The following is a 13,732-nucleotide window of genomic DNA, read 5'->3' as shown; positions in this document are numbered from 1 at the left end:
GACCAAAACCAATGGGGATGAGGTCTGTCTTTGGTGTTTGTGTGCTTGCAAGAGCCTCAGTGAAGTTAAGCCCCTTCAAGAGCCTCTTCAGGCGAGTAAAGGGTTTGGAGAACCCGTTTTCCTAGAGGCTTTCTTTTCACAGCCTTATGGATGAGTCAAGGTCATGTCAAACCATCCCACATCCTTGAAGGTCAGACTGATGGATGCAATTGGAGTATAATCCTTTGAGACTACCCTGCAGATATTCCCAGCTAGGTCATTTCCCAAACAAGTCCTCTCCCCTGCCAGAGTTAAACCTCACCAGTTCACACTGAGGAAAGCTCTTGCTCATGCATGTGCTGGCCAAAATCAGCTTGGAAAAGACCAGGCTAAGAGGACACAGGCTGAGGTGCTGTTTTGCCGCAGCCTGAACCTGAGTCTCCCTGAGAGGTTGGTTATGGGCACCACTGGGGCCCTATATCCCCTTGAATCCTTGTGGAGAACCAGACCTCCGTTTCTGCACACCTCACATTGCTTGCCTGTATCACGGCTTCTCTTGTCTCTGAAGAAAAGAATAAATCTCTTGCGGGATGCTCAAGATGTGGGTTCAGGGCCAGACATGCATAGATGTAGCCCTGACAGCCACTTAAAAGTGCAATTGCACATGTGAATCTGTGGGGATAAGAACAGAGGCAGGCAAGGTTTATTCATATACCCTAGATACACATTCCAGAGGATGCCTGGCATATTTCTTCTCCCAGGTACCACATACCAGCACTTTCTCCCCAGACATTGCTGACAATCATTCACAAAGAGCAAGGATACTACCAATTCACTTGAGAAGCCAGTAAATCCTCCTTGTTTACCCCACATGGGAGTTACCAGGGAACAGAGCTCAGCTCTTTCCCATCAATTCCACTCACTGCCTCTGTTACTGTTATTACTGTGATTAAAAAGCAATCAAAGAGAAATCTTCTTCCTGTCCTGAAATTGCTGCAAACGTCTCAGTTCCACCATTTAAGCATGAGAAGAGCAAGTTACAAGCACGCTCTGCACTCCTGGACTCTGCAACACTAGAACGGATAATGGAGCTCATCTCCTGAGCAGTCAGAGGCAGTGAGCAGGACTGGCTGTGCCGGTGGCATGGGGATGGAGTAATGAACCTCGCTGCTGCAGGGCTGGATGCCTGCTTAGGGAGTCTAGTCAGAGCAGCCCCAGACACACATAATGAACTTCAGAGCCTGGAAGTGTGGCCTGAGCTCAGCGCTGCTGCATGCCCAGCTCGGGGGTCAGGCATGAGCTCTCCATCCCAATGAGATCTCTGGGAAAAGGGGTGGGAGTGGTGGGTCCCTCTGGTCCAGGCAGAAGGATGGAGGATGCTTGGACACCCAAAGCTGGGCTCGGTGACAAAATGTACAGTCAGTGTGGCTCAGAGGGAGAAGTGAGCAGCTGTGACACCTCTTTAGAGGGCCTGGATGCTGATGAAACCAGGAGAGAGACCTCTTTAACACCCAGCAATTTGTAGAGGCCAAGGCAGCCGGTCTCAGTGAGCCGCAGTGCTTCAGAGCCTGGCTCTGCTGCCGTGCTGCCGAGATGCAGGGCATGGTCCTGTGCAATGGGCTACCTGCCTGTAATCACAGCCTTCTGGTAATCAAAAAGGACTGACACTGACTATCAAGCAGATAAGAGCAAGCTCATGCTGAATTTTACTAGGCTATCTGTAACTGCGGGCTTCTGAACTAGAACGATGTGTGATCTGTGTTAGTCCAAGGTAAACGTAGATAACACAGGGACAGACCCCCTTCTTGGATGCCAATTGGCTTCAGCAGTCAGTGAAGAAGCAAAGCAAGTAGCTCCAAAAGCTGATCCTCACTAATCACCCATTCAGCTCACTCAATCAGTTCTGTCACCACAGCAAGACAGGCAACAGTTTTATCTTTGTACATATCAACCATAAAGTTTTTAAATGAACAATTCTTCAGGGGCATAAACAATAATAATAAAATCTAATTGCTTGTGAACCTTTTAGGTTTTGCAGTATTTTAATGAGATAAATTTGCCACTCTCTTGCACAAAGATAGCACAGAAATAAAGGTTTTGAATTTCCTAATTAGCAAGCGTAAAATACAGGGACATGTTCTTAATAAAACTATTGGGATGTTCAATCAAAGAGTACGATAGCGTTTGAATTCTCATTGCTAAGGATCTGATCTTTAGACTTGGAGCTTTTCAGGCTACAAACCTTGAAATGATGCAGCTTTACAAAGCATTTCCTCCAGACCGTGATGCACTGGACCAGCTCACCATAGCTCACAGGCTGACAGATAGAAAACACTCTGCTGCCCAGTACAAGCGAGGCCCATGTCTCGACACAGACACCCATCCATAAACCAACAATAAATACAAACCTGGTTCAATATGCTCCTTTTTACCCCAGCTAAAAATCCTCTAACTTGGATTTTGAAACAACTCTTAAATAACTCAATAGAAAGAATTTTTTAAGTCATTCTAAACAGAAAGAATTGCAAGGAAACCCCTTTCAGGTTAATGTTGTCCTTAAGCTGGGAAATAAAAACCATTTAAGCCAGATAAAACATGCATGGATAGCTGTGGTAATTAATTTGCACATTTTACTGCACTTAAACTAGTAATCTTACATACTTCCATTAATCATATATTTAGTCCTGGCTGGCATAGTTGCTACGCACTGTCAGACAAGGCTTCCTGCATGTTGCAGTAATGAAGGATAAACGTTTTGCCCTTTCTATCACTCGTTATTACAAGATCTTCAGTGGTTTGGAAATACGAGGTTTCAACACTTTCTCCCTGGGAAAGTAAGCAAATATGGCCTCACCAGGAGACACAGGCACAGACCAAAGGGAGCAGCTTCTCCTGCGCTGCTGATGCTGAACTCTGTGTTTCAAGGGGGATTTAAGGCAGATTTCATCAAGCTCTGCCTCACCTATTGGTTGGCCTAATACAGATGCTTTACAACAGCCTTAGCCAGTCTCCCTTGGATTGCAGTGTTGGACAATCTTCCTATAGCTGGTACCCTAAACCTGGTTAGCCTGATTTTGATGAGCTTTAGGCAAACCTTGACAAGTCCTAGGTGGCCCCAGCCCCTGTTGAAGCTGGAGCTAAATAAGCCAACAGATCCCTAGTCTCTGGAGGTGTGCCTGCTTTGCTGCTGTCAGGAGCTGCTCATCAGCCCCTGCCTGCATCAGCAGCATCAATTTGCACTGGTTTTATTAAACAGCTCAGCTCAGTTCCTTGTGAACTGCTTTTGAGTCCCTGCAACTCAGGCTCCTTAGGACAGCATGCACAGAAGGTCTTTTTGTGGGATCTTTGGGAGAGACCTGTCCCAAACCCCATGGCAAGGGCATTAGCACTCAGGAGTCCAGCCTTGCGTTTCCCTGCTCCAGCAGTTTGACAGACCCCATTACCTTTTCACATGCCATTTGGCTGCTGTCAGAAGGAAGAAAGCTTCTTAACGGGGAAACCTTTAAAGGCCACAGCCTGCATATGTGTGCTCTTTATGTGGAGCCTCCTTCAAAGGAAGGATTTACTTCACATTTTCTCTTTCCACTCAGGACCTCCAGGGGACGATAGCTCCATAGCCATGCTCTCCTGCCTGCTTAAGGATTCTGTGAGTACTTTCCCATTGCAAATCCTGGAGGATTTAATATCCACTCTGTAATCTACTGGCACCAACAGGCATTATCTAACTAAACCTTAAATTGAAAATGCTAGTCTTTCTATTTTCCCCAAGCAGTTGTGAAAAAGTCGGGTTCTCATAGTCCGATGTAATTTACTCTCACTCTAATTAAAATACACTACACAGCTCCTCCTGGCAAGATACTCAGCTGGCTGATGCTGGGAATGTCAAAGGCACATCAGGAGCTGGCGGGTGGGACAGCAGTGCCCTGGGTCTCCCAGCCTGACTCTGCTTTATCAGACCTGCCTCTATTCTGCTTCCCCACCGACAGCAGGAGCAGCATATGCTGAATTCTCCACTCTGTTTTGCTGAGGTTCTGGTCCGTCAAGTTTTGGCTCTACTTAGCCCAAGGATTTTCACTGAGAGCATCCAACTCCTTGTCCTAACCTATTACCAAACTTGGCAGCAGTGATCAGCAAGGAAACTCTTCGGTAAGTGGTGGGAACTGATCGGTGTCCACAAAAACACCCTCCAGCCAGCTCACTTCCAGGGCGTCTGATGGCAACAGAAGATGCTACCTGGCTAGGCTAGCAAATACACATGACTGGGCTTGCAGTGGTGACCTGGTGGGGAAGATAAGGCAAGAGGGACCGGACACACACATTTAATGCAGACAGACAAAGGGCAATGATACAGACTCGTGACCTTGACCCTTCTGTACTGCCGTGTGTTTCCAAGATAAAGAAACACATTAACTGTAGCTCTTTCTCCCTCTCATTCATCATACTCCATTTTGGCTAAATCACCAAAGAACAAACTCCAAGTAGCAATATTCATTTACAAGTCCCAGTTTTATTAGGAAAAAAAGAAAGGTTCAGTCCCAATCAAGCTTTTTGTATGTATCGGGTTTCCACATGGATAGGGTATAGATTCTGCTCTGTAGTAATCAATCCCTATGGACACACAGCAAACGAAAAATGGAAACTCTGGGGGGGGGAAGCAGTCAGGAGATGCAAGAACAAAGACAACGTTAGGCTGAATTGCAGAGCAAGTCCATCTGGTTCAGAAACCTGTCTGACAGTACCAGATGCTTCGATGAAGATTCCAGTAGACAGATGTGTGATAAACTGTGTTTAGGGAGAGCTATTTCCTCATGACCGCATCAGTTAATACTTAGCTTATGCCCTTAATTAATACCACTTTTAGTATTTTTAAATCCTATTAACTACATATCTGATGTGGCTTCCTATTACTATAATAGCTGAGCATCAGCATCAGGATTTCTGATGCATTTATTATCCCAACACAAGTGTGAATCCCCGTTTTATGACCACTGGGAACAGGAGCATAGAGAAGGTGAGATTTGCTTAAGGTCATAAAAGGAGTTTGTAGCAAGGCAGGAACTTGAGGTCTAATCTCCAGCCAGGAGAGGATTACTTTCCTCAAACATATCTAATCCCATTTTGAATCCACTTGTCCCTTAGCTCAGGAGTAATGTGGTAGCAAAGAGCTCTACAGTCTCATCTCATCAAAATGCTTCTCTGAGAACAACATCATAGCACATTTGAAAACCACTCGCCAGATTAAGGGTGTTAGTACTGCGAGGAACACAGGATTACAGCACAGCTCCAACTTCTACCTGAAGAGACTACTGGCATCACTGGGAACCTTGGTCTTGCCAAAGGAGAAAGAGGATGTGATGGATACAGGGATTTCCTCCACCTTTTTTGCTCTGGTGTAGCGCGTTTAGTGGGACAAGAACCACATAGGCCGAAATTGTGTGCAATGCTCAGGAGATGGTGGAAAGAAGGAATAACGCACACGATCAAAGAAGTAGAGGAACTTAAACAGAGTAACATGTTTTCTGGGGAAAATTAATAAGAGAAAAGAAAACTTTCCCATCTGACACATTAATTATTTGATACACTTTTAGGAAAAATAATTTCTGGGAGATGCAGTAACTGAATATTCCCAAATCCATGCACTTCTGCTAACAGAACAGCTGCACAGGAAGCAGAGGGAAATAATCAAGGTCAAAAAACCCACCCCAGCGTATTCTCACATTCAGTAGGCATAAGGGACTTTTGCCCTTCATAACTAACATAACAACTTTGTGTTTGCATTACTCAGAGAGATGATTAATTCCTATCTGAACCTTTCTCGATGCTCCACTTCCATCACATCTAATGCACCGTTTCACTGGGATATGTAGAATTAAAAAGAGGTCTAGGCCAAAGGACTGACTTAGACTAATGAAATACATGAGCAAGGTCACAAACCTCTGAGCGCAAGCGAAAACGCAGAGCTCATCTCTCAGACCTGGGACAGCAGCTCTGGGCTCCCATCTCTGTTACCACAGTTTGCATTAAGACATGGCAAGGTGTTCCATACTGAACTAGCCAGGTAGGAGTTCAAACCTGCGTGCTATACTATGGTGCTTTATTATTATGGCTGTTAGGAACATAAGGCATCAGTTTTTATCATAAGCTGATAGAGTTAGCACCAGTCAACCCAGTTATGCTAATTGTTAGGAGTTTTTCTAAGGGTAATATCTTCTCATTCCATAGATAAGACAGGCTAAGTGTGTGCAGAGTCACAGTGGCTTGGCTAATGAGCAGTAATCTGTTAAAGGAGCAATTAACTTCAGAAAGCAGTCCATGCTTTCCCTGGCAAAGGGAGGGACGGAGTCCACACTCTTCAGTTCCTAAGATGCTCTTGTCACTTGTGGTGAGGAAGCATTTGCCTTTTTCTGTTCATTTCTAGCCCCTAAAGCACAACGTGGAGAAGTCACAACACCAGCCACGTGACAGCACATAAACTGGCTGGTATCTAACAAAACTCAGTGGCCACACATCAGTGCCCTCTGTGTGACCAAGGCACTGGTCCTTTTCCCTCCTATTTCAGACAGTCTCAAGGCAGAGAGCAGCCTGCCCTCAGCAGCTCTTCCTTTTGACACCCAGACGGGTTTAAAAGAGCCCAGCCACAGCAAGGAGCAAGGCTGCAAAGTTCCTCTCCAAGACAACTGCATATCAAGTAGAAATCACACAAGCACTCTTGATAAACAGCAGGCAGCCCTGCTCCTGCCAGCTAACAGGATTAATCTAAATGCACACAGACACAGCTGGGCAAAATCAAAACATAGAGCAGAGACTAAATTACACCACTTAATGGCAAAATGTCTTTAAGGCTCCCACTCCACCTACTGCCTTTCGCCTTCTGCTGCAGCCATGGCAAGGAGGAGAAGCTGCATCCCTGCCCCTCCATAGCTCAAGTGGCGAAACCCAGCCACCCGGTTCTTATCAGAGCAACAGGTAGGAGAGAGCCAGGTCTTCATGGATGAGGAGTCACAGCTGCTGAAGGGTCAAGAGATTAGCTTTTGAAGCAGTAGTGATGGCAAGGTCTCTTCCAAAGGGAGAGGGCATGGCTCTGTGGTTAGCACCACAAGATACTGAGGTTCTTGTGGCTCTGCTGCCAACCAGTTAATGCCAGAGTTACCCAGTGCAGCACTGAGCCTGTGGTTCACCCAAACCACAGGAAGCAGGGCTTTAACGCCAAGAGAAAAACCTCCCCATGTTACAGCAACAGAGTAGAGGTGAAATAAAGAGAAGTGTGTGTTCAAAAGGCTAGAGTCATTTTTACATGGTTGGAATTAAAAGCCACTGAGGCAGTGTGACACAAGGGGTCTGTGGATTTCCTCATCCCCCTGACACAAACTAGGGGATCCTGAGATTGAAAAAGATGGAGAAGACCTGTCATAGTTTCCCCACATTGAGGTCCCTGCCTCTATGGTGGGAGGGAGATAGGAAATGATACAGCTGCAATCACCACTGTGACTTGGAAATGAAACTCAGGCACAGGGATTGGCTTCCTGACTCCATACCTCAGTTTCATCCTGTGCACATCTTATTTATCTTGGCTCTCCCAAACCTCTGTATAGAGTTAAAGAAAAATGTAGCTGTCATGGCTGGTGCCCCAGCATCAGTTTCCCAGAGCTTATGGTGCTGTGGGCCGGGAGATGCAGAAAGTACTACAGCAGGCACCAGCTGGATGTAAGCTGACAACCTTGTGAACACTGGGAATGGTTTGGGTTAGCTCTGCCCCATAGCCACATCCCATTTAGAACCAGTAAGGAAGGCTTTGTGTGGGCTGGCTTCATCCCTATTGTGCTCACCAGAAACAAGACAAGCAGTCATCTAGGAGGTAATTGCCTGACTCACCTCACGTGAATTGTTGTAGCAAGCAGAAGCTGAATCTCCTCTCTGTGAGAGCAGAGAGACCTCAAGATGGCCAAGAAAAGGTCATATCAAGCTGTGGCAAGCTGCCCTCCTACCAGCTACTGATCCAGGACAGGTTATGAGCTCTGCTTCAACTTCAAACCTGAGTGAGCTACTTCCAAGTGTTTCCTCGTGATACCTGTGCACTGAAACAGACCATGATGATGTCTGGTATACCATGGGGCAAATCAAATTTCCAGCTCAAAGGATGTTATTTTCTTTAATCTTTTTCTTTTCAGAGCATTTATTATTTTGCTTTTTCAGCTGCTCAGCATTTTCCAGCCTGGAAGCAGGTCCCTGGAAAAGATAGAGCTGAAGCTCAAGCAATGTAGAAACTCACTTCCATGCGAGTGGCTGTTTCCTCCCTATGGATAATTGTAAGTCTGTACTTCACAGCAAAAGGGAAAGATGCTTTCTATTTAAAGCAGAAGGATTAAGAGTTCAGGAAAGGAGGATGAAGAAAGAGGGAGGAAAGGTTCTTGGAGATGTAGGGAGTTGAGAGTGGAGATAGGCTGGCATTTGGCAGACAAGAAATTACACAGGGCAATTTGTGCTAAGAACTATTCTGACCCATTTTAAATCAGTTCTTTAGAGTCTCCCCTGAGGTACCACAGTAATTTCCTTCAGCTTTTACTCAAAGGCCAGACTCTCCTTTAGGCAACTTCTTTTTCATGGGTTGTTTGGGTTGATCTTAAATGGCAATTGCATTACCAGTAAGACCAGTTGCCTTTATTTCTGCCAATCAGCACGCTACAAACTCTGTTACCTGCCATAGAACACAAGGTTCCTGCCTGGGGCTTTTGTTTCAGCAGCTTTTAAACCCCCGAGTCCCATGTAAACTTGATGCAATGGCCAAATCCCCAGCTGGGCTGTCTACCACACCTCATAGCAGCCTTGTACAGCACTTCAAAGAAAAGCCTGTTTGGCCTCAGCTCAGGGCTGCAGAGCAGGATGCTCTTTGTCCTGGGTCAATCTGAGCACTTCACTAAGGGGCCACTGTCCAAAACGTATCTTTGTAAGTCTTTCCAGGTGCCATGTTTCCACCAGAAAGCACTGCATTTCTATGGCATTCTGAGGATCTTGCCTATTTTTCCTTCCTCCATTATTTTAAGCATCACTTGTTCAACTGTTCTTGTCAGGCATTTCTAGTTCTAACCAAAAAAAAACATGTCTCATTGCTTGGGTTCATTGCAGCTGAGGGTTTGAAGCCCCCTTGTTCCATGTATTTGCATTGTGTATCTTTCAGTCGCACCACATCTATGTCCGTGTGCACCCTGTTCAGAGAGATCAGACTGCTGATCACCTTTAAGACCTTCTTATTTCCCCTTTCCCTCATATTCCTCTTAACAGAGTGATGCTTACCTGCCCTTCCCCTTTGCAGCATGTTTGAAACAAACAATGGCTTGCTTTGCATGCGTTTTCTCTTCTTCCCTAAGAAACCACAGAGACAAACCCCACAGGCCCAGAGCAAACCAAGAAACCCTGCAGTACAAATAGCTAAAAATATTTCTTACAATAGTCATCTTGTTATTCACATATTTGTTCCCAGCCTCCCCATCTAATTAGACTCTGAATCCCATATTCACTTACGCTGGCAGATAGCTCCATTGTTTTCATGTTTTGGGTCTGTGACTATCTGCAGAGCTACAGTATAATCCCATTTACGCTTTCGGTAGGCAAAACCAAAGAGAAATGAATGCCCAAGCGAGGAGGAGCCTATTTGCAAAGACTGAGGATGGCCAAGGCAATTCTAATGCAGTTAATGCTATGGACTCAAATATGATGCAGGGCTCAAATATAGGGCAAAGAGAGAAAACCTTATTCAGTCCATAGATGTGTTGGATCACATGAGGCAGGAGCTAGGCAATTACAATACAATCCAAAGAGAAGTTACTGGATACCAAAAGAAGGAATATCATTGGCAGAATCTGTACATTCAAGTGGAAACATCAGTGGGATATGACAAATACAACAGAGGCAGGAGGAGTATCCAGCAGGTTGTACAGGGACTCGGATTACCCATGTTTTAAGAGCTTCAGTGAGCTGCTGTCTCCACATGCGGACAAAGCTGAGGGGAAGAGAATCAGATCGTACGTGAGCTGTCTCCTGTGCGTGTGCAACGTGAAGCAAGCAGCCCTGAAGCAAACCTGGAGCAAATGTGGCTGTTTCTTCCCGGCTCAGATAAATTATGGGCTTGCAGAGAAGCCAAGACATGCTCAGGAGGAGCAGACTTTGGGATGCAGCCACAGAATCGCCAGTTCGGTAATCGATGCAAGGCATTTGGCACGACAGCTTCTCAGCTGGATTTGTGAGCTGAGTGTTGGCCAACCACTATAGCTCCAAGCACATTAGTAGGGATGTGGTCATAAATCAGTAAGCTCCTGGCCCAGCAGCAGGTTCAGTAGCAAGGACCACACCAACTAACATGAATGTTCAGCAAAGAACGTTGGGGGATTACCCCCAAAGCATGATATAAGCATAACAAATGAGAGAGAGAAAAATGCCTGAACAAGCCTTTAGGGTAAACCTGAGTTGTCTTCTCCACACATTCGAGCAGCTACATCTACCTTCCTGGCAGCTGAATATCTGTCCCAGTATCAGGGTTGGGTTTATTGCTGCTGCATCTTCACAGATTCAAAAGTAAAACCAAATTCTATCAAATCAGATGACTTGATTTTGATTAAGGGCAAAGGGGAAGGGGAGAAGAGGAAGCTGTGAGAAGGCAGCACAAAAATTAAATGATCTGAAAAGAGATGAATTGAGAATATTTTCTTCTAACTCCCTGCCTGCTTCCCTGCCGTGTGGAAGGATGATAACATCTACATCTGAGGGATAGAAGGAAGCGTGCTTCAACAACGTGTGCAAAATCCATTTGCCATTCCGGCATGAAAGGGGCTATTGAGATGTGTGGTATTAACTGAGCTTTTATCTGATACCCTGCAAACTTTTGAAAGTCTCTTTTTACCCACAACAGGGTCAACAGCCACGAATGGTGTGGCTGAGATTAGGCTGTGCTGCTGGCACCGAGATCGCATCCTGGCATCGTGTCTGGTACAGAAATAAACTTATAAGCTTAGGGTTTCTCTCCTGTTGCTTAATGCATTAGACAAAAAAGCAGCCAAGAAAGAACCCTGATGTGCCATGGACTAACACAAGAGAAGCTAATGGCTAGAAACTAAGGAAATTCTGGCTCCCGAGCCTTGCCCTATTTGTTTTTTAAAATGCAGCACGCAAATTACCTTGATTTTTACGAGGTGTTTCAGGGAAATGCGCTGGCTCAAGGGGCTGATAAGAGACCACAAAACCTTTCCACCCCTAGGTTAGAAGCAAACCTACCCTGCTTTGTTACCAGCAGGATGTCACAGGGGGCTGATAACCTTGTAATTGGCATGCAAGTTTTAGGCTGCACAGTACTAAACCTGTAATAGGGGAATTGTAAAGGAGGCAGCAACATCAATTATTGATCCCAAATAGAATTAATAAAGAATGAACATTTACTACAGCTGATAAAATGTTCCATGCAGGATCTTTATCCTCAGTACAGCAGCAGAAACAAGACAATAACAGGCAGGGGTTGTTTAGCATCCCCTTCATGCCAAGCAAGACATGACGCCTTGTTTCTCACAAGGCAGAAGACTATGGAGCTGCCCAGGACACGGAGTTGGTTTCCATCATGCAATCAAACTTGAGCCATGCAACTATCTGATTCAAGCACTGGGTTTCAGTGCAGTTGCCCACCCTTATAGCTCATATAGGGGGAAGCAACGTGCTGTTCTAACCCTTTGCAAGCCAGCTGCAGATTTGCAGACAGACCTTGAAGCAGGCTGCTGTGCACAAGCAGAACTGGCCAGATTCTCTCCTCAGGTAAATAAACCCTCTGCTCAGAAGGCAGTGGTGAGGTTTAGGTGAGGGCAGAATAAGGCAGCTGAACCTGAAAGCACACGCAGGTTTGTTGTTAGTGGCAGAAGCATAACCATGTCCTATTGGAAGGGATGAGTGGCACTCAGGGTTCCGTGGTGTGCTTTACTGAGCTTTCAGGAGAAGCTGTCTTTCCCCTTGCCATAGAATTTCAATAGCAAACCTCCCTGGGTATTACTGTGTTTCAAGGCTGCTCTGTGTTCAGGCACGGGATTTCTCTCTTTTGAGGTTAAGATGATTTCTCATTTAGTTTGGATAGAGAGTTGCTTCCCCAGGCAAAGCCTCTCTGGAGACCACAGCCTCTGCTTGCTGTGGACATTTCCATTGATGATACTTTTCTTACCCCATCCTTTTGGTGTGGATGTGATAGCACCTATGTACATATTGTCGGTTCACACAAATCAAGCCCCATCCAGTAAAGCTCTGATAAGCAGCAGAGACCAGATTAAGGATAAAGGACTAGATTGCATCAAGGCTGTGCAATGCTTTGAATTCTCTTGAAGTTACTCTGGTTTACACCACCTGATGGCATAAAGCAAAGATTCTCCCATTGCCTTGAGGCAGGATGTTTTATGACCGAGTTCTATTTATTTGCACCCAAACTAAACTAACCTGCATTACGAATTATAGCTAAGGGAGGGGGTATTATTCTCCTTCTTCCAGAAAACTTTGCATTCATCAAAGTTAATTGTAATCGGCCGTGAGCTCCCATAAATAATCAGATGTATTGCTGAGACACAGAATAAATCCACCCAAATTATGGTAATGAGCAGGATTCTGGAAAAGTTTAATCAAAACTGTGATAGAGAATCACAATCAGCAGAAAACTGCCTCTTCTTAAAGCTCCCCTGTCTGCAGTCATCACAAAACCCCTAAACCCAGGAAAGAGTGGAGGCTTCAAGGGTTGGATGTCGGAAATTAAATCAGCAAGGCACTACTCTCCTCTATGCATCTTCAGGACTATATTTATGTTGTCATCAGCATTGTGACAGGAGTACCATATGTCTTGCTGCTGCTTAAACAGGACCCTAGGAATGATGGGATAAGCACAGGATAACAAGGTTTTGGGCATCTATACTAGACAGGGTTTTATACAGCCCTCCTCCTAAAAACCTTCCTATTGCACAGTTAAAGAGCAGCAGTCATCACCTTGCTTGGGCTTTTCCCTTTTATCCTGTAGCTCCAAACAGCAGTTTCAATACATCACTCCTGCTAAAAGCTCTGTCTTTCAGATCAGCTCCCATTTTCTCTTACAAAAAACGGGTGCTCCACAGGGTGGTCTCCCCTCTACATATCAAGGGGCAGAAACTCCCCCAGTCCTCACTGCTTGGGTGATAAAAAAGCTACCATTGTATCCTCCTGCTGCCATTATTGCTACAGCCCTAATAGCTGGGAACTGCCCATGTTCACAACTGATTGCTGTGAAGTAGCTGATGGGATTGTAATTTCATGTCTTATGTTGTCAGGGAGTAACTGTAAACTCAATTAAAAGCTGAGATCAGAAGAAAGAAAAGAAAGGAAAGAAAGAAGCAGGGGACGTGTGTATCCATATATATGTATGCGTGTGTGTGCCTGGGACAGAAATGATGATTGGTGTCCCTGTGCCCCACAATAGGAAGTATCTGCTTTTGATGAAAAAAGGGGGATTCAGAATGAGCTGAGGAAAACCAGGAGCATGACTGGGAAGGAATCCAGCTGACAAATTACATTGAGAACAGATCCTTCCAGGCGCAGGAGGCAGCGAGTTGCAGTTCTGATTGAATAGACTTGTTAATAAAAATACATTGAACAAAAAATGAAACGGTGAGCAAATCCTTTCAAATAACATTTCAGTCCTGACTTAAATCCGTGCCTTCGTTTCTGTGCTCCCCCTGTCCTTGCTCACTCAGCAGGACAATAGAAGAAA

This window comes from Pezoporus occidentalis, unplaced genomic scaffold, assembly GCF_034315485.1.
Source record: "Pezoporus occidentalis ecotype Australia unplaced genomic scaffold, CSIRO_AGI_Poc_V1 ctg199, whole genome shotgun sequence".
Lineage (NCBI taxonomy): Eukaryota > Metazoa > Chordata > Aves > Psittaciformes > Psittacidae > Pezoporus > Pezoporus occidentalis.
This window is presented reverse-complemented; position numbering follows the sequence as displayed.